Genomic DNA, 27,407 nt, shown 5'->3' with positions numbered 1-27,407 from the left:
ATGTTAGTTAAATACAATTACTTAAATTAATATATCATGCATGGAAGTCAACAGGTATTAACTCCACGCTTTTTTATCATCTATAAATAATCATTTTAGCGTATGTATTAAGCTTAATTTTATTTGGGGTCGCTGCAGCGTGTCTCCTTCCATACTTCTCTGTCAGACGTCATCTCACAAGTAACATTCTTTCTAACCATATCATCTTTGACAGAATCCATCCATCGTTTCTTTGGTTCTCTGTGGAACCTTCCATTCATCAGATATTCCACTGCCAAACAGAAGTGAGCCAGTGTAAACAGAGGTACAAAGAGCATAACATTTTAGTTCTCAAGGCTGATGTAAAGAATGGTTAATGTTACTTAAAGTGCCATCATCTGTGACCGACGGTGACCACTTACCATCAGGTGGCTCTATATAGATACACAGTATAAACATATATTTATATACCATACACAAATATCACATATTACAGTCATTTTACACAAAATCATAATAAATTATAATCGTCGTTATTTCGTCCGTTAGTGAAAACCGCATCAAAATCCGTTCAATACTTTTTGAGTTACTTGCGAACAAATGTATAATATATATAATATTATACAGTATTTTATAAAATATATTGTACGCCGTAATGACACATATTAGATCTGTGGAGATGAGAAAAAAAAGTTTATATATTATCTTAATTAAAACTGAGCTGCGAACTTTTTTTTTTTGAGCTGTAAACATTTTTCTTTTTTCTATTTAAATATTTAATTTTATAATAAAAAAATATTTTTTTATTTAAATTTTTGCAACGATTTCATATATAAAAAAAACACGAAGCGTTCGTTGATTTTCTTGCAGAATATAATGATTTCTGTCTATTTAATTTCCTATACAATATATAAGTATCAAAAGAGTAACTATTCAAATCTGACGATGTTAACATTTAAATTAAATAATTTATTAGAAGAGTTAGTGCGACTTTCCGAACGTCTTACGTCAAGTTGACAGATGATTTTATTCATTCACATTTTGGCGGGAAGCACTTAGTGGTAGGGCTTTGTGCAGGCCCGTCTGGATAGGTACCACCCACTCACCAGTTATTCTACCGCCAAACAACAGTACTCAGTATTTTTGTGTTCCGGTCTGAAGGGTGAGTGAGCCAGTGTAACTACAGGCACAAGGGACATAACATCTTAGTTCCCAAGGTTGGTGGCACATTGACGATGTAAGGAATACTTAATATTTCTTACAGCGTCATTGTCTATGGGTGATGGTGATCACTTACCATCAGGTGGCCTAAATGCTGGTCCGCCAACCTATTCCAAGTATGGAAGAAGACATGCTGCACCGACCCCAAGTAAAATTGGGATGATGAACAGCATGGTTAATTGACCTTCAAAAATGTCCTTAAAAGGTATAATACTATCTTAGTAACTGTTACTTCACTAATCATCGGCGAAATCGAGTATCTATTGAGATTACCGTTCAATTAAGAAACATTCTGAAATGGTACCACTTGCCCAAAGTTACCGTTATGTACATTGTTTCTATTGGTTAAACTTTCAGAGCATCTCGAGCAAGGTAGCCGAAGTTTATTACTTGATATTTTATTATACGCCTTAGCTTGAATGTGACCAAGTATTAACAAGATTTTAACCTATTGCCTGGGCTTGAACCCGAAATAATCGGTTAAGGTTCACGCGTTCTAACCACTGGGCCATTTCGGCTCAATAATATTATATTAATTATTATTTATAAACATTGGTCATTATGTAAGTAACATACAGTATATGTTCCACTGATAGGCTTTGTCTTTATCACTCATTTCATCACGTGCAGGTTTCCTCACGATGTTTTCCTTCACCGCCGAGCACGAGATGAATTATAAACACAAATTAAGCACGTATATATAGTGGTGCTTGCTTGGGTTTGAACCCGCAATCATCGGTTAAGATGCACGCGTTCTAACAACAAAATATACCTCACTAAAGTGGGCCATTACAAGCACTTTTGAATCGTTATTTCCTGTGTATCTAATATACGTAGAACAAACTCAGTAGTTACTCTTTTTCAATATTTGTAGGTATTACAAAACTATCAAATGAAATCAACTTCAAATATACTTTTTTTGAAGTCGGTTAATAAATCAGTCCTTAACCAGGTAGCCTGCCTATTATAATATAAACATATATATGTATATATAATAAAACAATAAAAAAACAGCTTGCTTGCGTTCATTTGTATAGTTATATAAATAATCTCTGGCGTAACAAATAGTACGTTGAGCGAGGTCAGTTATTATTACTCATCAATTTCGAGCTGCATTTACTTTACGCGTACTTTATATATGAGTCGAGATTGCCCAGTGGTTAGAACGCGTGCATCTTAACCGATGATTGCGGGTCCAAACCCAGGCAGGCACCGCTGATTCAAGTGCTTAATTTGTCTTTATAATTCATCTCGTGCTCAGCGGTGAAGGAAAACATCGTGAGGAAACCTGCATGTGACAAATTTCATAGAAATTCTGCCACATGTGTATTCCACCAACCCGCGTTGGAACAGCGTGGTGGAATATGTTCCAAACCTTCTCATCAAAGGGAGAGGAAGCCTTTAGCCCAGCAGTGGGAATTTACAGGCTGTTGTTGTTGTACTTTTTATATTAAACCTTAGATATACATATACTATGCTATAACTCAGCTATATAACAGTTCTTGATAAATATATCTTTATTTGTAATACAACACTATTTAACTTAATCACTTAAGTATATAATATAATTGACATCCGTGGTCAAGTAGTGTGTACATCGGTTTTCATGGGTACGCAACTCCAAGGTCCTGGGTTTGATTCCCGGTGCAATCAATGTAGGAAATGTTCACTAAATTTCTAAGTTGTCTTGGGTCTGGGTGTTTGTGGTTGTTACTTCTGATTTTCCATAACACAAGTGCTTCAGCTACTTACATTGGGATCAGAGTAATGTATGTGATGTTGTCTCATATTTATCATATATCATAGATTATAATCTCTCGACTAAATATATAGCGTCAATTCGATGACATATATTTAATTTTTTAATTTGGAAAAGGCTATAGTTGTTTTCACAACTGACTTTTAAATTTCATTAATTCGTATTTTTTTATTTGGATAAAAAACTTAAAATAAAAATAAACTTTAAAAAAAATAAACTTTATTCAAGTGGGCTTTTACAAGCACTTTTGAATCGTCATTTTACAATCAAGTGAAACTACCACCGGTTCGTAAAGTATATTCTACCGAGAAGAACCGGCAAGAAACACAGTAGTTACTCTTTTTTAACATTTGAAAAATTCAAAGTCATCTTAGTTAAATGCAATTATTTAATTTTGTATATTATCTGTGACACGTAGCTAAGAATAGTATAGCGCGTCAAGTGTAAGTTGGCGTGTGGCAAAAACATGTACTAATTTTTTTTGTTTATTTATATCTTATTTGTTTTATTTACCCTTATTAAGAAAACTTACCCAGAATCTATTAAAAATGAGACGTACAGAATTATTTTCTAGGGAGATATTGGTAAAATAAACAAAAAAGTGGCAAGACAGAGGGTGTAGCGGGTGCTGCCACAGGAACGGCAACTTATACTTGACAGTTGACAGTCTGTACGACATTGTTCATTACATATTTCTACAGTGTGAAGTTAGCGGTTAACCGTTGACAACATTGAAATTAAAAAAAAAAAACTTTTAGTTCTTTAATTTAAAGCGTTCATAATTTTCACCTAAATAGTATTAATATATATACATGTATAGTTCCTAACATAAAGATTAAAGTACAGAATAATATATTCCAGTTATAAAATTAAAATAATTTTTGGGCGGGAAATTTGACAGTTTCGAAAAAAAAAGACAATTACAAAATGGACGCACTTAAACTACATATTTATATAAAGTTAGTATAAAGTTTAGAAAGTGTTAGTTATTTAAATTTGACTAACCATTAAAGCATATTGTATATATTTAAAAATATATTAAATTAATTCGTCACAAGCTTGATAAGAATGCATATATAAGAATATTCCAGAAATTGCATCAAAAAATTAAATTAGATTAAATCCATAGCAAATTCATTCTGTATACATTGTTAAAGACATCTAATGATATTATTTTTGCAGTTTTAAGCATTATTGAATATTGTATTGCATTCTTATTCAACCTACAACAATTTTTCAGGCACAAGTAACGCCATCTAGCGTTAAATAGCTGAATTATCAAAGCAAAGATTTTTTTATTTGCCATTTCAATGATTGATTTTAATAGGTCTTTGTAAATGTTACTTTACTAGCTGTGCCCGCGATCTTGTACGCGTTTTAATTTAACAAAAAAAAAAATATTGTAGCCTAAGTTACTCCCTATTATACTAGTTATCTGCCAGTGAAGGTTCCGTCAAAATCAGTCCAGCCGTTCCAGAGATTAGCCGGAACAGACAGACAGATAGACAAAATTGTAAAAAATATTATTCTGGTATATGTACCGTGTATACATACATATGCATTGAGCATAAAAGGGCTATTTTAATATTACAATCAGACTCCAATTTTATTATATGTACAGATTATATTAGGAGGGTTATGTTGTATCTGTGTTTAAATATGCAGTGTTGCCAGTATATATATTTACCTTCTCCAGAAAGCTTCCATCTCGTAGAATAAGTTTCATACGACGACCTCCGTGGTCGAGTGTTGTATACACCGGTTTTCATGGGTACGCCACTCCGAGGTCCCGGGTTCGATTCCCGGCCGAGTCGATGTAGAAAATTCATTAGTTTTCTATGTTGTCTTGGGTCTGGGTGTTAGTGGTACCGTCATTACTTCTGATTTCCCATAACACAAGTGCTTTAGCTACTCACATTGGGATCAGAGTAATGTATGTGATGTTGTATCATATTTATTTATTATTATTATTTATATATAAAGGTTAAGTATTTTTAAGTTCGGTATTGCAAAAGAAAAACGAAGTTGCTTAAGTATGTACCTTATATATTAACTAGTGACCCGCCCGGCCTCGCACGTGTACAATGCTGATACTAAACATACTACAGATATTGTTTCATTGCGATACTGTCCATGTATTATGCACAAAAACCTTCTCGAATCACTCTAGCTATGAAACCTTATTCTCATATCAATAGTAGAAAAATCGCATCAAAATCCGTTGCGTAATTTCAAAGATCTAAGCATACATAGGGACAGACAGCGGTAAGGGACTTTGTTTTATACTGTGTAATGCCTTAGACGATTTTTGGCCCAATGATTATGAGACGATAGCTACACATAAAAAATCGATTACAGTCTCATTTTAAAGAGCTATCAGATGGGCATATAATTAAAAAGGATTCTTGATTGCAATAAACTAAATTGTTACAATTTAACAAATAATTAATTTTAGAGAGCGGGAAATGTTACTTGCCGTGTAGAGAGCGGTACTGTGGCTGTATAATAAAAAAAAAATACAATAGTAAAATGTGCGAACAGACGTCAGTTTAAAATGAAATTAAAACAAAACCGGTCATAAAATCAAAATCAAAATATACTTTATTTAAGGTGGGTAGTGCTTTACTACGCACTCATCAGATATTCTACGGCTAAACAACAGTACTTAGTATTGTTGTGTTCCGATTTGAAGGTTCAGTGAGCCAGTGTGACTACAGGCACAAGGGACATAACATCTTAGTTCCCAAGGTTGCAAGCATTGGTTTCTTAAAGCGCATTTCATGGCTGGTTGTGACCATTTACCAGGTAGGCCATAAGCTCGTCCCCCAACCTATAGCATAATAAAAATGTGAAATAGATGTAAAGGTCGCCCGGAGACGGTATAACGGTTTTCCTCACGTGACTTTCTTGACGATGTCTGCCAGATCTGCTGTGAGCCAAGCGTCAAAGAGCTTCCAAAGGTATCATTGATTATAACATACTAGCTGTGCCTACGTTTGTGTTTGAATTTAAAGAAAAGTTATTGTACCGTTCGCAGACTTTACTATAACTTAATAATTCTGATTTAAGCAGATTTTATGATATCAAGTCGTGTAGGATGATAGTAAGTCCTGATGTGACATGTGAGGTGGCATGCACGGAAGCTACAGTACTTTAGTAGGACAGTATTTGGTCATTGCAGCGTGATTTTATTATTATTTTATATATAATAATTATTAAAAGTATCACCTATCTGCCAGTGAAAGTTCCGTCAAAATCGGTTCAGCCGTACCAGAGATTAGCCGAAACAGACAGACAAAAATTGTAAAACAATGTTATTTTGTTATATGCGCCGTTTATACATATGCCTTTAGTTTACTGAAATTTTGTGTATAATTTTAAAATAAAAAGATCTTAGTAGTACCAAATATATAATTACTAATAGTTATTCCTTAATACATCAGCTATCAGCCAGTGAACGTCTTGTCTTTTCGATCTTGGATCTTGGAACAGACAGACAGACAAAAATCGAAAAAAGTGGTATACATACCGTGTATACATACATATGCATACAGAAAAAATCGGTTATTTTAATATTACGAACAGACACACCAATTTTATTATACAAGTGTATATATATATATATATATATATATATATATATATTGTACTTTAATTTTGTCTTTGTTTCTTCTTGGTTTTTTTTTATGTTATAGATTGGCGGACGAGCATATGAGCCACCTGATGGTAAGTGGTCACCATTGCCCATAGACAATGACGCTGTAAGAAATACTAACTATTCCTTACATCGTCAATGTGCCACCTACCTCGGGAACTAAGATGTTATGTCCCTTGTGCCTGTAGTTACACTGGCTCACTCAACCTTCAAACCGGAACACAACAATACTGAGTACTGTTATTTGGCGGTAGAATAACTGATGAGTGGGTACCTACCCAGACGGGCTTGCACAAAGCCCTACCACCAAGTAAGTAAATAATTAAAAATATTGGTGAATAAAGTTACTTATTATTATTATATAGATACATGTTTAAACTTTAAAGTTTTAATCTTGATTTTCGTATGTTTCGTATTTCAAGCAACGAGTATAAAAATGAAGTATAATACGCGTTTACGATCCAGTGAGATCTAGATCCGAGCCGAGTCGGGATACGGACCCCGTGTCATTGCCTCGTGAACCGAGGCGCGTTTCCACGGTCACACGGTTTTCGTGTCCGATATTTTTTGTGTTGATTGTATATTTTGTGTTTTATCTATATTTTGAAATATGAAGTTTTTACATAATGATGATTATTATATAATCGATGACTAAGAAAGTACTTAGCAACTTTAATTTTGTATCTAATAATTTAAGACTTGCTTGCTTAAAACAACAAACAACAATAGCCTGTGAATTTCCCACTGCTGGGCTAAGGCCTCCTCTCCATTTGAGGAGAAGGTTTGGAACATATTCCAGTGGTGGAAATCACTTGCTTGCTTAAGTGATTAGAATTTTTATGTTTTACTTGGAAACATTTTTTTCCTTAATTAAAGTGCTAACTGATGATTTAATATCATACTACATAGTAAGGTTTTGTGAAAAAACGTCTGGATAGCAGACCATCGCCTATTCTAACACTAAGCAACAATACTCATTATTGTTGCTTAGTGTTAGAATGTTCCGGTTTGAAAGCTGAATGCGTCCAAGTAACTACAGGCACAAGGGACATAATACCTTAGTTACCAAGGATACTTGTGCAGTGATGTCGTAAAGAATGAGTAATATAACTCACCACGTAATAGCGACTAACCATTAAGTAACGCATGCCTGAATACTAACCTTTATTACAAAAATAAAAAACGTTTTGGTTTAATAAACATTTAATACTAAAAAGCTCTCTTTTCATATGATCATTGGAAAGTAGAGAGTCCTATATATAACACTAAAAAACATTTACGGGCGTTAAGAATTAAGCTATCGTATATAAGTTTTTCAATTGTCCAATTAAAATGGTCGTAAGTACAACTAGTGTCCTTTAAAATAAAGAACAATACTAATTATTTGCTTTTAATATTATAAACATAATCTCTATAATTTGTTGTTTTAATAGTATAGTCTGTTGCCTTGATAGTAAATAACATATATTTATTTTATTCAACCTCTTAAAAGCACTTAGAAATCGTTATTACAAGATTGTATTAAATGTGAGGCTGCAACCGGTTCAGAATGTAGATTCTACTAAGAATAACTGACAAGTAACTCAGTCACTCTTTATCATATAAACAATAAATACGGTGACGTGAACATAAGCAGATTTAAAATATAATTTCATTGTTACATACGACCTTTTAACAGTAGCGAATGGCGTTATGAAATTTCTTTGACAAAGTTATTCCCACTAAAAAATAAGTCATTGTGTTTTGAGTGCATTCAAAATCAATTCTTAAAATGCACCCTTTCAAATTAAACCAGTTTACATTTGCCATATTTACTGAATAATATATATATAGCAAAAAAGGGCGGGCTTTAAATTTTTTTATGGCATCGGTTGGCGAACGAGCATATGGGCCGCCTGATGGTAAGTGGTCACCATCACCCATAAACAATGAAGCTGTAAGAAATATTAACTATTCCTTACATCGTCAATGTGCCACCAACCTTGGGAACTAAGATGTTATGTCTCTTGTGCCTATAGTTACACTGGCTCACTCACCCTTCAAACCGGAACACAACAATACTGAGTACTGTTATTTGGCGATAGAATATCTGATGAGTGGGTGGTGCCTACCCAGACTTGCACAAAGCCCTACCACCAAGTATATATTTAAATTAGGGATAACATGATTACGTCATATATTTAAAAAAAAAAACACAATACGTTCTTTCTTTGATAAGATTTTTCATATTTAATCCTAGAGTACTATTAATGAGCAAATACTACTATATTATTCTATCATAAAGATATTAATAGTACTATTAATAGTTTAATGACGGTTTTTATTAAAAAGATTATTTTTAACTGATATATTATTTTAATAAATGTTTTTTTCTTTTACAGATACGAGATAAATAACGAAAACAATAATTATGGATGGAAAAGTGAGTAAGAATTATTTTCATTTATAATTTAGTAACATTTTGTAGCACACACATACAAACTTACACACACATAACCTTGTACTCTTTCCTAGTTGTTAACAAAAAATTGAGGATTTGATTATCACAAATCTATTAATTCATTTTCACAGATTCACACATATATACACATAAATTTTAATTAGTACACAAATCTTGTAAATTTCTTTCCTGTATAACTCCTCTATAACTTTAATTTGAAGACAAAATGTCTGTTCGGATTTGACGGCTGAAATGTTAAATGCCATTTATTTAAATCAATAATAATAATAATTGTTTTGAAAAAAAATCAATAAACGTGAACGTAGCACCTACTGGGTTCGTCATCTAAGCTATCTACTACATGAACTAAAAAATCATCAAAAACGATCAAGCTATTAAGGAGTTCAATTGCATACACAAATACAGATATATATACTTACATATATATAAAAAGCTGAGTCGTTCAACCTGACTTTATCCAGGCGAAGTGTGAATGTAACTTACCGATCGCAGCGCCACCATTATACAGTATATATATATATATATATATATATATATATATATATATATATATATATATATATACCCTCTGGATACCCTCTGGATCTAGGGACTCGAAAATACACAAAAAAAGAATTTAAATCGTTTCAAGCGCTTAGGAAGAAATTAGTTACATAAGCACGGACAGGAGATTAATATTAAATATATTTTAAAAAATTACAATTTCTAAATGTCACATTAAATTGACTTTAATGTTTTATGACTCTATAAAAGTAAATCTTAACTTTGCTTAATAGTATATTGAATGGAATAATACACTACTTTGTCTATTAATGATTTTTTTAATTAAATTAAAATAAATGCCCACCCGCTTATATGGTACACAAACATATAAGCAGTATATTTATAGTTTAAATTATAACTTAACTAAAATATTAACTAAACGAACATAAAATCGTGTCGTCGATAAATGTAAACGCGCGCGCGTAACGCAGTAGCCGGACCGGCCCGGCCTGTCTGCGCTGAATCATTCACCCATACTTGCGCACGCGCATGCTACGCTTGTGTGAGTTTAAGGCCGAGTTTACATAACACTTTGATATAAAAAAAAAAGTATACATCTTCAAAAAAAATTTTTTTCTTTGACTTTTATAACTTAACTATATATAAAAAATATGCCTTTCAATCTATTTATTGTATATTTAATACAATTTTGTTTATATTTTTTTTGTAATGTATATTAATGTACATCGGGGTAAGAAGAGGTTAGTAACTTTAAGATCTATTTTCGTGTGCTTAGTATGGGCGTTAATCTGCTTTACCGATCGAGAGTGGCCTATTGCGTCGCAATGATTCGATGTTTAGATTCAATAGGTACTAAGAGATTAGGACTTGATAAAGGAATGAATTTGGAAACTGACGAAGGTTTTCTTACTTTGACCGTACATAACACATATACCCCAAGGAAAACAGAAAGGAAACTGGTTGTTCGCTTCGATATTGATGATAATTCCGTGATGTTACCAGGACCTGAATCTTTATAATTGATGTGACCACCAGTCTATCGCGTCTCGCCGTTTGTATAATAAAATTCCGCAGACATTTTTAACTTTACCGTTTCATAAATTCAAATTGTTAATAAAAATACATTGGTAAAAAAGGCATATTATTCTATACAAGATTTTGAAGATTAAAAAAAAGCTTGGAATGAATACCTGCTGACTTCCAGGCAGGATACATTACATACACATATAATTGTATTTAACTAATATGATTTTATTTTTTAAATGTTGAAAAAGAGTAACTACTGAGTTTGTTGGCGCTTCTTCTCGGTAGATTCTTTCTGAACTTCTTACTTTCCGAACCGGTGGTAGCTTCACCTAATTGTTAAATGACGATTCAAAAGTGCTTGGAAAAGCTCACTTGAATAAAGTTTATTTTGATTTTTTTTGATAACAGTTGAAACACAGACAAATTATGGAAGATTACTGATACAATTAAAAAATGAATTTATATACAAAACAGTTATACACGACATTGGTGGTAGATTACTTGGTGGTAGGCTCTGTGCCCTGAGTGCGTACTGTTATATACTCAGTATTGCTTGCGGTTTGAAGGGGAGTAAGCCAGTGCAACTGTATCGTTTCAAAATTTCCGGTGTAAACAATTCTGACCTTGAATCGACGCGTTGTCATTGGTCAGATAGATTCAAAAAATGGCGTTTTGAAGTTTGGATTGGTCATCGGAACTTTGGGAGTTAAAGTAGATTTAAGTACTCGAGTGGCAATGTTGAATTATAAATAAAGATATATCAATAAGGAACTCTGTGTAATCACAATATAGCTGAGCGATTAGCAAATAGGAACATAATAAAAGTAATATAACAGCCTCTAAATTTCCCATTGCTGGGATAAGGCCTCTTCCATTAAGGAGAGGATTTAGGAATACATTCCACCACGCTGTTCCAATGCGGGTTGGTGGAATGCACATGTGGCAGAATGTCAATGAAATTAGACACATGCAGGTTTCCTCACGATGTTTTCCTGCACCGCCGAGCACGAAATGAATTATAAACACAAATGAAGCACATATATATATATGTATAGTGGTGCTTGCCTGGGCTTGTAGCCACAATCATCGGTTTAGATGCACGCGTTCTAACCACTGGGCCATCTCAGCTCAATAGAATCATACTTATATGTATATCTAGGCTTCATATATATTTAGTCCTTCAATTGAAATAGGTATGTGTGTGTCGTGTGTCACTTTCTGTTAGTCTTACTAAGTGGATACCCTTCTGTTGTCTTATCATAGTTATTAGTCTTTTTTTCTTCTTTGGTATAGATTAGTGGACGAGCATATGGGCCACCTGATGGTAAGTGGTCACCATCACCCATAGACAATGACGCTGTAAGAAATATTAACTATCCCTTACATCGTCAATGCGCCACCAACCTTGGGAACTAAGATGATATGTCCCTTGTGCCTGCAGTTACACTGGCTCACTCACACTTCAAACCGAAACAAAACAAATAGTGATTACTGTTATTTGTGACCTTATCATCAGCTGAATAACAAAATACATTGAATAGGGATCGATTGAAGTAAAAAAAGAAATGTGTTTTTTTTCGAATTAATTGTAATTATAAGAGTGTTTTGGTTATCTTACATCTTAACTTTTGTCATACAAACATATACATACATATAAATATACAATTAACAAAACAAAATCTTCTACCATAAGTTTAATTTATTTCCTTGCGTTTTCGTACTATGTGCTCCCGTCCTAAAACACTAACGGACGATAGTTATATGTGTGTATAAAAAGCGTTACGCGTGTTGGTCCTTTGAATGTGTGTGTGCGTTTTTTTTAGTTGTATTTTTTCATTGAAACTGAGGGTTGTAGGACCTGGATTTTATCCTACTGTGGAAGAGACAGTAATGAGTTTGCATTCGTATTGAGCTGTTACTAGTGTATCATATATATATATATTTTTTATTTTATTTAATTTACTACATCCACAGGCTCGCAGTGCCCGTGCCTTTTTTTACATTTTATATTAAACATTTTGGCGTTTTATATGTTATACTAAACATCAGTAGATCTTCGCTGGAAATCATTCTTGTCGTCTTCTTGGGAGACGTGACCCACACTAACATATATATATTTTTGAAATAATATATACATAACCTATAATAAATAATGTATAATAAAAATGTGTAGCAGTATATGTGTAATTCGTATTACTACAGTCTATCATATATTAAATATAAATGACTATATTTATTATAAGCTAGCTGTCGCTCTCGGCTTCGCTTGCATTTTATTTTCACACTCCCCCATAGGTTTCTTTGTAGGTAATCATTATCCAAAAGCCTACAATACAAATATTTCTAGTAGTATTAGTATTCGAGATGGGAGTCGAGATGGCCCGGTGGTTAGAACGCGTGCATATTAACCGATGATTGCGGGTTCGAACCCAGGCAAGCACCACTGATTCATGTGCTTTATAATTCATCTCGTGCTCAGCGGTGAAGGAAAACATCGTGAGGAAACCTGCATGTGACAAATTTCATACAAATCTGCCACTTGTGTATTCCAACCCGCATTGGAACAGCGTGGTGGAAAATGTTCTTCTTCTATATCTTTGTTCAAACCTTCTCCTCAAAGGCAGGGGAGGCCTTTAGAACAGCAGTGGGAATTTACAGGCTGTTGTTGTTGTTGTATTAGTATACTAGCGACATCACATTAGAAACATCTAAAATTATCATTTTCCTTATTTTATCGTCAAGTTATTACATACAAAAACCTTCCTCTCGAATCATTCTATTTATTGAAAGAAACCGCATCAAAATCCGTTTAATTTCAAAGATCTAAGTATACACAGGGACAGACAGTAAGCGACTTTGTTTTATACTATGTGATTATGATATTCTATACGAGTTATATAAGATTTTAAATTAACATGGTTATTTTTATTATCAATGTTATCGATTTAGGGATATTTACCCGTATTTACCTATATATAAGTCTGGTGAACAAGACATTCGTAGATAATGTCGAAATATCGAGCTCCACCGAACAAAAATAAAACAATGAAATTTCCAAAACATGGTAAATATTCCGAAATCTATACAAGTTGTCGCCTGTGGCTTCGCATTCATTAATTATCATGTGTTAGGCAAAAATGTAGCTATGTCCTTTCTTGGAGTCCAAGGTTGGACATAGCGACAAACAGACAGACAGAGATACTTTCACATTTATACTATTAATATAGATAGTTTTTGGCTCAGATCAATCATGAGTCTTAATCTTATTGGGATCTTATTTTCCATAACACAAGTTCTTTAGCTACTTACATTGGGATCAGAGTAATCAGTGTGATGTATGATATATTATATTTTTTTATGGTATAAGATGGCGTACGAGCATATGGGCCACCTGATGGTAAGTGGTCACCATCACCCATAGACAGTGACGCTGTAAGAAATATTAACTATTCCTTACATCGTCAATGTGCCACCAACCTTGGGAACTAAGATGTCATGTAAGAGACATGTGCCTGTAGTTACAGATTCACTCACCCTTCAGACCGGAACACAACAATACTGCGTACCGTTATTTGGCGGAAGAATAACTGATGAGTGGGTGGTACCTACCCAGACGGGCTAGCACAAAGCCCTACCACCAAGTCAATAATATTATAATTAAAAAAACAGAAATTCGCAACACCAAAGACTGTGGGCGGTGGTAACCACTGATCATCTAAAGTACAGTACTGACTACATATAAAATAAACTATATATACAGAGTCAATGATGTTGTAGTAAACAGATATGTTATTAACGCGCAAAAAGTGAAGACTAGAAAACGTCCTAATTGGGACGTTTGCCTTTAGTCGTTTTACGTAGTAATACGTTATAATACATGATAATTACGCAGTAATACGTTATGCGTAATTATAACATCTAGTTATCCCTTTTACTTATTGTTTTTATCAAGCTATCCTTTTTACTTGTAACGAAATGTAAAATAAACGGTCCCCGGCGCGGCACACTTTTTTCTGTTGTTTAGTATGGATATAACATATCTGTTTATTAGAATATCATTGTATAGAGTATATATTGTATAATATATTAAAACTATTTCGCGTATCTCAGAAGCGTTTCTCACGATTCAGTTCGAATTTTGTATTCAGATGACGTTTTGGTTTTTAAGTTTATATATGTTGAAAATAAAAACATATTGTCACAAAAAACTAATTATTCATAGACATAGTATCTCGGTCGTTCGTATCGTTATATCATATATGTAAAAAAAATCCTATAGATAACCAAAATGATAGTGATCTCTCCGACGTCGTTGACATAATAAGCTCTATCTCAAAATATTAATATGTTTACAATATTTTGTATCAAGTTTCTCTGTGCAAACCCGCCTGGGTAGGTACTACCCACTCATCAGTTATTCTACCACCAAATAACAGTACGTAGTATTGTTGTGTTCCGATTTGAAGGGTAAGTGAGTCAGTGGAATTACAGGCACAAGGCATATAACATCTTAGTTCCCAAGGTTGGTTAACGATGTAAGGAATAGTTAATATTTCTTACTGCGTCATTGTGTATAGGTGATGGTGTACACTTACCATCAGGTGGCCCATATGCTCGTCCGCCAACCTATTCCATAAACAAATACATATTATAGATAGAATATATACTAATATTATAGATGTAAAGGTAACTCTGTCTATCTGTCTCACTTTCACGACCAAACTGCTGAATCGAATTTGATGAAATTTGCTATGAAGAAAATTCGAACTCCTAGGAAGGACACCGTACGAAAACTTTAACTAATATGATAAAAACAAAGTTAAAAGTTTGTTACACTTTCACGCGAAACTACTGAACGGATTTTGATGAAACTTTACAATAATATAGCTTATACATCTAAAGAGCACATAGGCTGTTATTTGTAAATATATTGTGTGAATTGTCCAAAATATATCAAGGTCAGATGAGTATGAAATATTGGTGCTAAGCAAACTTGTATTTCAAGTAAAGCCCGTAGGATGCTTATTATGCTTTATACCTGATAACGAACGCGAAAGTCGTAGGGCAAAACTAAACGTTATAAAAGACTATATAACAGACTCTGTTTAGTATCTGGCCTTATAGACGATGCATGGATGGACCTTGTGCGCGTTTAAATTTAACAAAAACAAAATTACTGTAGCCTGAGTTACTCCTTATTATATCAGTAATCTGCCAGTGAAAGTCCCTTCAAAATCGGTCCAGCTGTTCCAGAGATTAGCCAGAACAAACAGACAGACAGACTGACAAAAGTTAGTTTTATGCATTTAGTATAAAAGGACTATTGTATGACTATTTAAATGTGTAATAATCGCGAAAATTTAAGACAACATTATAGGACTATTGTAATATTACAAACAGACACTCCAATTTTGTTATATGTATAGATAGTGCTAAAAACTATGGGTAGGCTGCCGACCTATATACTACCAAAAGACAACTTCCATAAACTGTCATAAATATCTTCTATAAAGATAGCTTTTCATTCAAATCATTGACAAAATTATACACATAAATAATTAAAATAAAAAATTAATAATTCCCAAATGTGACCTAACGAATGTTAACATCCAAGCAGGATATATTAATTTAAATAATTGTATTTAACTAACATGACTTTGTAGTTTATAAATCTTAAAAAAGAGTAACTACTGAATGTCTTGCCGGTTCTTCTCGGTAGAATCTACTTTCCGAACCGGTGATAGCTCCACTTAATTGTAAAAAGACGATTCAAATTTGTAAAAGTCTACTTGAATAAAGTTTATTTTGATATTCGATTCACGTATTTTGGATACGTGAATCGAATATTGAGTGACTGAACTGAACCACTGAACCACTGGTGTTATATAGACCCCCGTTGCATTTATTATCCATTTAAAAACGTCATCCATTGTTAAACAAATTTCCGAGTTGGAGTTTTATAATGTAAGTAATGTACACCCCATTGGTTAGTAGGTGGGGTGGTTCCACCAATGGTGAGCTACTTTCTCCCCATAATTACACTTCCGATTCCCCTAAGCATAAACTTATTTTAACGTAAAAAATTTACCGTTCATAAGCGATTAGAAGCTAAGTACAATTTGTGACTGTGCTTGCATGTGAATTACGCAGTTTTGAAATGTAATTATAGTAACTATAGTAATATACTATACTAGTTAGTTGTCAAGTTAGGCAAAAAAGTAGCCTATCCTTCCTTGTACTTCAAATTTGCTTAACACAAAATTTCATCAAAATCGTTTCATCGGTTCGGTCGTGAAAGTGCGAAAGACAGACATACAGATTTACTTTTCCATTTATAAAATTGGTATAGATTAATCCTGGATAAATTACTTTTCAAATGAATCATTAAAATCGGTTCAGTAATTTTTCATATTATCGATTGCAAAACAAAATAAACTAATAATTTTAGCAGAGATTATAATTTCCTCACAAAAGAGCTTATTCATATATTTAGTTAGTGAATTGAACGAACGAGCTGAGATGGCCCAGTGGTCAACAGGTATTAACTCCACTCCTTTTTTAATAATTTTTATCATCAATTGTTAAACATAGCTGAAAAAAGCAACAAATTTTTTTTAAATAAAAGGTAAAAGTATAAAAGTAGACATTTGTCCACCCGTGCGAAGCCGGGACGGGTATCTTGTTTAACATAAGTCAAAGAATGGTGTGTTTTTGTGATTAAGTTATAAATGACCGAAAGTTGGGAAACAGTTCAATTCAACAACAGCAACAACAACAGCCTGTAAATTCCCACTGCTGGGCTAAAGGCCTCCTCTCCCTTAGAGGAGAAGGTTTGGAACATATTCCACCACGCTGTTCCAATGCGAGTTGGTGGAATACACATGTGGCAGAATTTCTATGAAATTTGTCACATGCAGGTTTCCTCACGATGTATTCCTTCACCGCTGAGCACGAGATGAATTATAAAGACAAATTAAGCACATGTATCAGCGGTGCTTGTCTGGGTTTGAACCCGCAATCATCGGTTAAGATGCACGCGTTCCAACCACTGAACCATCTCAGCTCATTCATACATATATATTCATAATATGTTATTATTTATTTACACTGATTTCAGCAAGGCCTTTGACAAGGTTCCCCACCTACCTCTCATTGAGAAATTAGCTGCATACGGCTTTATAGGAAACTTTAGAAATTGGATTCGCTCTTATCTGACTGATAGGTTTTTCTTCGTAGTTGTAAAGGGCTACAATTCGGAGCTTTTTAATGTTACCTCGGGAATCCCACAAGGATCCCATTTGGGGCCAATCCTTTTTAATATTTATATCAATGATTTACCTAATAACTTTGTTTCATCAACGCCTTATTTGTTCGCCGATGATTTGAAAATTGCACGAACTATAAAAACTGAAGCCGATATCCTCATGATGCAGTACGATTTGGATAGATTATGTAATTGGTGTCAAGCTAATGGAATGGAACTAAATGTAGATAAATGCTTCTTTATAAAATTTACACGCAAAAATCGGTCAATTGCGTCGGAATACTTTATCGATGGTAAGACACTTCAAGAAGTAGACAAAATTAAGGACCTGGGAATAATAGTGGACAGAAAATTAACTTTTGTACCTCATATAGATAACATTGTTAAGCGTTCATCTAGGATGTTAGGTTTTATCATCAGAAATAGCAAAATATTTAAACGATCACAGACACGTATAACGTTGTATAACGCTTTAGTTCGCAGCCTATTAGAATATTGTCCTGTTGTATGGAGGCCCCACTATGCTACTCACACACTAAGAATAGAAAGAGTCCAAAAACGATTTTTATGGCATCTATCATATTTTGAAAAAATCGGAAAGAAAAACCTATCTTACAACGAAAAATTAAAGCATTTTAAAATGTCTTCCTTAAATAAACGTAGAGTATTATTGGACCTTATATTCATGTATAAAATTTTCAATAATCTCATTAACTGCCCTCAGCTTCTTGAACTTTTTAAATTTAGGATACCATATAAGATTCCCCGACATCCAATTTCTACGTTTCAACCACCCTTTCGTACTACTGTGTTTGGTAAAGGATCGCCGATACCTCGCATGTGTACCACATTTAATATATGGCTCACAAACGAACCTAGAGATATTTTCTCCCTTGGACTCAGCCAGTTTCGTGCACTTTTGATGGAAAAGATTCCTGATTAGATGCGTAAAATAAGTGTTTTTTCCTATTGTTTATTATATAACTAAAATCCACATTAGATTCAAATTATAAATATAGATCTGTATACAAAATCGATTTTTTTTTTTTTGCATGTTGTACACGCCTCTAAGTGGCATACTTATTAGTATTTAAGACTTAGATGTTTAAGATTTTATTGTGAATGCTGTATATGTTATGCTGTTGGTGTGTCTAAATAAATAAATAAATAAAAAATAAATAAATTATAAGATATAGGCAATCTATGATGGACCCAGATTCAGGTGATCCATTTAACATAAACTAACACTGGTTCAGAAGAGAAAAAACCCTAACCCGAGTAAAACCGGCTGCTTGATTATGTATAGAGTTTTAATTATATATAAATAATTTTATTTAACTAACTTGACTTTGTATTTTTTAAATGATGAAAAAGAGTAACTACTGATTTTCTTGCCGGTTCTTCTCGGTAGAATCTACTTTCCGAACCGGTGGTAGCTTCACTTAATTGTGAAATGACGATTCAAAAGTGCTTGTAAAAGCCTACTTGAATAAAGTATATTTTGATTTTGCCTTTAATTGTTTACAAGAGTTATCATAACTGAGGCGATCGTTTCATTCTCAAATTGAGCAATAATTATTCTTATCCTCCTAATATTATAAATGCGAAAGTTTGTGACGTGTATGTATGTTACTCTTTCACGAAAAAACTACTGAACGCATATGTATTGGATCTTTAAAATTATGCAACGGATTTTGATGCGGTTTTTTTAATAGATAGAGTAATTCGAGAGGAAGGTTTTTGTATATAATACATGGACAATACAGTAAAGAAACACTGATAATTTTAGTTACTAATGTGATGTCGTAAATAAACTTTTGTAGTATATTTAGTATCAGTATTGCATCCGTGCGAGGCCGGGGCGCCACTTAACATACAAATTTTCTCAAATTACTCTACACTGTAGTTTAAAAGATATAATCGTACATATAATATGTGTATATTATACATATATTTTATTTAATTTTAGCGAATACAGTAACTTTTGTGTTTTAAGATAACTGCATACTTCTAACCTTTATTTGTAAAAGCTTATTTTATTTTAAAACATTAAATTTAAGCCACGACTTAAGCCCTTTAGATATTAGTCGGATTCTTGATGGTTAATATTTAATCTGTGAATAACATCTGAATACGAAATTTCACCAAAAAGTTTTTAAGTTTAAAAAAAAACACAGAAATCGCCTCATAAAGAGCTTCCTTAACATGACAATAATTGACATTTGCACATGTCTCTACATACAATGGAAAATAAACCTTAAAGTACTTAAATTAAAGCACAATTTACCTTGCACTTAAATCGATTTAAGCTGACTTATAAAATTCCTTTAAATATTTTCAACCTTAATACAAAGAGATAAGAGTTAAAAATTTCTACAAGGAAATGAAATTCGCGCTTAAAATATTTAAACCTTATCTATAAAGGTATAAAGGTTATTATTTTTATGAACTTCGCGTTCGAATTTCGAATCTCGGTACATCGCAAAAACCGCACGTTCGGTCGACGAACTTTTTTTCATAGTGTGCGTTGGATATCTTTGTATGTGTTCCTTTCGTGACGTTCAGACTCGGATTTTGTTTATATGTGTGTGTGCGCCTACACATTTATACTTGTGTGAGTGGGGCAGACGTGTAAAGACACGTTTACTTGTGTTAATTCCTTATACAGCTTGCTCTTTAAAATATGGATCACGTTGTATTATTACGACCGTTTAATATAAGTTTAAATTGTTGTCATTTTTAAATATAATTAAATTTTTAGTTCTTAGTATTATATATACTACTATTTTGACGAATTTTATGTATAAGCTATTTTTTTAAGTTAATGTAAAGAGTTATAATGTATATATTATATCAATATATTAAATGAGTGGGTCAAATAGATTAATTAACTAACATGACTGTATATTAAAATATTCAAAAAGAGTAACTACTGACTATCTTGCTGGTTCTCGGTAGAATCTACATTTCAACCCGGTGACACTTAAAATAGTTGTTAAATAACGATTCAAAAGTGCTTGTAAAAGCCCACTTGAATCAAGTATATTTTGATTTTTATTTTTTGAGAGAAACTAGTGTTGTCATAATTAAAAATATCCAATAAGTGAAGTAAGAGTCTTATAAGAATCGAATAAGAATTTAATGTAACATCATGTATAACGTAGAACGTCGCGCTTTGTGACGAATTCGTGTTAGTGTGCGTGCGTCTGGCTTCCTTTGTGTGCGTTTCAGGGTTGAATCTCTATCATTAGAACAAAAAAAATATATTTATTATAATTATAACAAAAAAAATTGTGTGTTTGTTTGTTAGATAAAACTTGGTACTTATATTAATGAAGATTTTTTATTATTATGATATAATACATTTTTTTTAAGTTAGTGATTTTATGGAATAACTAATATTACTATTCACTTCGAATTAAGCTTTAGGATTGTACTAGGAGTGAAAACGACAAGCGGCTAAGATGTCATGATCAATTTTACGACTTTTTACAACTAAATCATTGGCTATTGACGAATCTTTTTTGGTTTTGTATGCAAAGATATATAGTGATATTTATTCCCTTATATAATTTCTTTAGTAGATCTTTATGCGTTTGGGTCGTTGGGACCATCCATTTACCACTCGTTGCCAGCTTTTTAAGTATACCCAAGCTTAGAAGATCTAGAGGTCCAAGGTTCAAAGCCAGGGACCAATGAGAAGTTATTAGATTCTTCCCCCAAGATATTCACAGACACACAGTGGATAGTACGGTGCTGTTCAAAAACTGTCAGTTTATCTTAGTGCCATCGGATTTGTCTCAACAACAGCCCGTAAATTTCCCACTGCTGGGCTAAGGCCTCTTCTCCTTTGAAGAGAAGGTTTGGAACATATTCCACCACGCTGCTCCAATGCGGGTTGGTAGAATACACATGGCACAAAATTTCTATGTAATTTGACACATGCAGGTTTTCACGAGACGAATTATAAAGACAAATTAAGCACATGAATCAGCAGTGCTCGCCTGGATTTGAACCCGCAATCATCGGTTAAGATGCACGCGTTCTAACCACTGGGTCATCTCAGCTCAATCAAATTACATCAAAACTTATTTTCTGTTAACGTAGCCTACTCAATGGAAGCTTTCAATAGGTATAATATACCGTCTTTAAAACATACACTGATACCCTGTTTCAATTGAACATATCAAGTTAGTATAGCCTATAGCCTTCCTCAATGAATGGGCTATCTAACACTTAAAAGTATATCTAAATCGGACCAGTAGTTCCTGAGATAACCGCGTGCAATCAGACGAACTCTATATCTATATCTCGCAGTTTCACCCGGTTTTAATGTCAAATAACATGACGACCTCCATGGTCGAGTGGTGTGTATACCGGTTTTCATGAGTACGCCACGCCGAGGTCCCGGGTTCGATTCCCGGCCGAGTCAATGTGTTCAGTTCAGTCAGTGTTCTATGTTGTCTTGGGTCTGGGTGTTTGTGGTACCGTCGTTACTTCTGATTTTCCACAACACAAGTGCTTTAGCTACTTACATTGGGATCAGAGTAATGTATGTGATGTTGTCGTAGATTATTACCGTGACTAACTTAAAATACATGGTCTAGTAAAAAACTAGCGACCCGCCAGGCTTCGCACGGGTGCCATGCTGATACTAAATATACAACAGCATTTTTCTTATTTCTTTAGGTACTATATTGTCAATGTAACTGTAATACTAGCAGCTAGCCCCGGCTTCGCACTGGTGCAACGTTGATTCTAAATATACCACAGAACATATTATAAGAGATAGACGTAAACGTCCTGGACTTTTTTGAAGACCTTTTTATATGTACAAGACTATTTGATATATCTCGTAGGATTCAACGAGCGTTTGCAATCATCAATATAGTAAAGTAAAGTAAAGTAACAGCCTGTAAATTTCCCACTGCTGGGATAAGGCCTCCTCTTCCATTGAGGAGAGGGCTTGGAACATTCCACCACGCTGATCCAATGCGGGTTGGTGGAATGCACATGTGGCAGAATTTCGATGAAATTAGACACATGCAGGTTTCCTCACGATGTTTTCCTTCACCGCCGAGCACGAGATGAATTATAAACACAAATTAATCACATATACATATATATATAGATGTGCTTGCCTGGGTTTGAACCCGCAATCATCGGTTGAGATGCACGCGTTCTAACCACTGGGCCATCTCATCTCATCAATATCGAAACTTCTAAAATATGTCAGTGTTTCTTTACTAAATTGTCCATGTAATACATACAGAAACCTTCCTCTAAAATCGCTCCACCTATTAAAAAAAAACCGCATCAAAATCCGTTGCGTAATTTCAAAGATCTGGGTAGGTACCACCCACTCATCAGTTATTCTACCGCCAAACAACAGTACGCAGTATTGTTGTGTTCCGGTTTGAAGGGTGAGTGAGCCAGTGTAACTACAGGCACAAGGGACATAGCGTCTTAGTTCCCGAGGCTGGTGGCGCATGGACGATGTAAGGAATAGTTAATATTTCTTACAGCGTCATTGTCTATGGATGATGGTGACCACTTACCATCAGGTGGTCCATATGCTCGCCCGCCAACCTATAACATATAAAAAAATGTAATAAAAAAAAACGTATGTCTGTACGGCGCAACCTTGAATGCGATCAGACAATTAGGTTTCCACCGACCTTCCTCACTTGAGACTTCGTTGTCTATCATTAATATACATATATGTATATGTACAAAGTCTGTGGAGTCGGGGAATTTGTATCTCGGAAGAGCCCTATGCTGTTGAAAACGATTAACTAATAGTGTGATAATTAATACCTTTCGAGTACTAATATAAATATGCAGACATTTTTAACTTTGGAAATCAGAAGTAACGACGGTACCACAAACACCCAGACCCAAGACAATATAGAAAATTAATGGTACTCTACATCGACTCGGCCGGGAATCGAACCCGGGACCTCAGAGTGGCGAACCCATGAAAACCGGTGTACACACCACTCGACCATGGAGGTAGTCAAATGGAGACCATGAAGGTTATAAAAAATACATTGGTAGAAAAGGCATATTATTCGATACAAGATTTTGTAGATGATAAAATAGCGTGCAGTTAATACCTGTTGACTTCCAGGCAGGATACATTACATACATATATATATAATTGTATTTAACTAATATGATTGTATTTTTTAAATGTTGAAATAGAGTAACTACTGAGTTTCTTGTCGGCTCTCGGTGGAATCTACTTTGCGAACCGGTGGTAGCTTCACTTAATTGTTAAATGACGATTCAAAACTGCTTGTAAAAGCCCACTTGAATAAAGTTTATTTTGATTTGATTGAGTATATCAACATGGGACACTTAGTTCCCAGAGTCAGTGGTGTTTAAAACTGTCACTGTCTAGAAAAGTAATGGTTAATATATCAAACAGTGCTAATGGATCGATAGTGGTCACCACTTACCATCATCTGACCTATTTACAAAACCATATACATTGTCACTGATAGACTCATCAAGCTTCTATACTATTATTATATATGTGAGAGTAACTCCTGAAAGTGACGACCTCCGTGGTCGAGTGGTGTGTACACTGGTTTTCATGGGTACGCTACTCCGAGGTTCCGGGTTCGATTCCCGGCCGATTCAATGTAGATTATTATTAGTTTTCTATGTTGTCTTGGGTCCCAGACCCAAGACAACATAATAAAGTAAACTATTATAAACGTTTCTATATTAGTAGTAACACACAAACATACATACATCTTTATATATAGATGTTGCAACTTAATCTTCTGTCCTTAAAAATATAACCTTTATATAACACAAGACATTGTTAAGGTAGATACATACTCACAACAACAAAATATTTATGTTAAAAAATTTACTTGTTGGTAGGGCTTTGTGCAAGCTCGTCTGGGTAGGTACCACCCACTCATCAGTTATTCTACCGGCAAATAATAGTACTCAGTATTGTTGTGTTCCAGTTTGATGGGCGAGTGAGCCAGTGTAACTACAGGCACAAGGGACATAACATCTTAGTTCCCAAGGTTGGTGGCGCATTGGCGATGTAAGGAATATTTTATATTTCTTCCAGCGTCATTGTCTATGGGTAATGGTGACCACTTACCATCAGGTGGCCCATATGGTCGTCCGCCAACCAAATACGTGCATTTCACCAACTCGCATTGGAACAGCGTGGTGGAATATGTTCTAAACCCTCTCCTTAATTGATGAGGAGGCCTTATCCCAGCAGTGTGAAATTTACTGTACTTTACTTTTACTTTATTATGAAACGAGAGTCACCTCTATGACTTACAGTTTAATCTGAACATTGTGTCAATCAGACCATTAATAGTAATAGTAGTAGTACCTAGTAGTAACAGCCTGTACATTTCCCACTGCTGAGATCAGACCATTGCCGTTTATATTATAGTACTCATTATCGATTCTTCTTTGTTAAGGTGAAAGGTAAATAAACTTAAAAGAAAATTCTGATAGCCCAAGTGCATAGCACGAGCCCAATATCAACAAACCACCTCGATATACAAAACATCACCAAAATCTTTCCAGCTGTATAGGAGGTTCATAGTAATATATGTATAGAAAATTATATATAATTCGTATAAAAGCTTTCCTATGAACCTCTCAACGTATAAATTTTAACAGATATTTAGATCGTACGAATATACAGCTCTAAAATGCATCTAACGCCATCTATTTGTGATTGTAGGACACCGAAGTTGATGTTATTACTTCTGTGATATGACACACCACTGGACCCACGGGATCCTGGCCCATTGGGCCATGCCCGGGCAAGGAGGTTCGCCTCGAGGCCCGTACTCCGCTTGACCTAGACCAAGCAGGACGAACCACGCTCTTCTCTTCTGTGATAACCCTTACACAGTTAATCCAATAACTATTTACTACACCTGACGTGGTAACTTGATTTCCAATCCGATCTTGTGATAAAGGTAGCTAAACAGAAATACTTTTCACAGTCGTGTCGTCAGGAAACAATGTAATAAAATAACTTTCCTAACTCTTTATATGAAAGAGTTATGTTCTTAACGTGACTATAAGAGCAGAAAGTACTTCAGAAGTTGACTTTGCCTTCTCTTCATCTACCCATAAAACTTCAATTTCCATAATTCTACTATCTCAGTGTGGATATTCTACGTTTCACTTAACATATATAGGAAGATCATTTATATGTACTAAAAATAAAAATGGACCTAAAATTGATCCTTGTGGGACTATTAACAAATTCTATTTTATTAAAAAATGGCAACAACTGTTGGTAATTTGTAGGTATCTAAAAAGGTTGTAATTCATAGTTTACTAATGGTAAAACAATCATTATAGGAACACAGATTGATAATCGATCTATAGAGGATATCAAAGACTTAAATGTGAACAAATTTACTCATATTTTTTATAATGGGAGATCGTTAAAGCTGCTACTTGCTATCTCCTTCTTACTGATGTCAAATCAATGATATAAGAAAGATAATAAACAGTGTTTAACTAAGCATAGTTATTTGTTTGCACACATTAAATTTATCTTTTAATTTTCAAATACAACACACAATACTGTACTCTGCTAAAATTAATGACTTTTATAATTATTATTTTCAAATATTATTAACAGTAGTTAAGACAATGAGCCAGCTGATCAACACAACCCATAGACAATGGCGCTGTAAGAAATATTAACCATACCTCATATCGCTTGCATATTGTGGTTACACTGGTCCACTTACCCTATAAATCGTAAACGTTTTATGGAATTGGGCTTAGTAGTTAGATAAACAAAACTTTAAGCCTTTTTGTTGATATATACGAACGTGTCGTTTTAACAGTGTGTCTCTGCCTTTAGGGATGAAACTCGAAGCCGGAGCTGTCTCGCCTGCAATTTGCAGTCTGGAGGGTCGCGAGTTCGATGCCCAGACGGGGGATGAGTCTGGGTGAGTAGCGTCAACATACTTATAGTTGAGATTTGTTTTTACTTATATATTTATTTTTTCTTATTGTTATGACATATGACAGTATACTATTGGAACATATATATGTATGTATAGGTTTAATTAATTAAATATTAAATTTAGTTTAATTGTATTTAGTAGTCGTAGTAGTAAGTACTCCTTTCATGGGTATGCAATTTACGTTCCGGGTTGATTCCATCCGAGTCGATATAGAAAAAGTTCTTTAGTTTTCTACGTTGTCTCGGGTCTGGGTGCTCGTGGTACCGTCGTTACTTCTGATTTTCCATAGCACAATTGCTTTAGCTGCTTACATTGGGATCAGAGTAACGTATGTGATGTCCAATGCTATGTGATATGATTTTCATTGTTGCAAAGCCTTACTAGAATGAACCATTAATTAAAACAGCTGTTAATGACGTTTCAATGCTCTAGCGTAAATTAATTAACACAGCATCAATCCTTATCTAAACGAGATGTATTTATTAACTACTGATGACTAACTTTACTGATTTTCTCGGCGGTTCTTCTCGGTAGAATCTACATTTTTTTGAATTTAA

General features: G+C 34.1%; 1 long non-coding RNA gene across 1 annotated transcript in view; it reads left to right on the top strand.

Annotated features, from left to right (window-relative positions):
* The window catches only part of LOC124542034, a 55,778-nt gene extending 28,911 nt beyond the window's left edge, over positions 1–26,867 (top strand). The window contains exons 3-4 of the long non-coding RNA XR_006967302.1: positions 8,996–9,036; positions 26,745–26,867. This is a non-coding gene — a long non-coding RNA (uncharacterized LOC124542034). The remainder of the gene's footprint in view (positions 1–8,995; positions 9,037–26,744) is intronic.
* Positions 26,868–27,407: the final 540 nt, after the last annotated feature.

This window comes from Vanessa cardui, chromosome 29 (genome assembly GCF_905220365.1).
Source record: "Vanessa cardui chromosome 29, ilVanCard2.1, whole genome shotgun sequence".
Lineage (NCBI taxonomy): Eukaryota > Metazoa > Arthropoda > Insecta > Lepidoptera > Nymphalidae > Vanessa > Vanessa cardui.
Note: the sequence above shows the minus strand (reverse complement) of the source record. Positions and strands in the feature narration are given on the sequence as shown.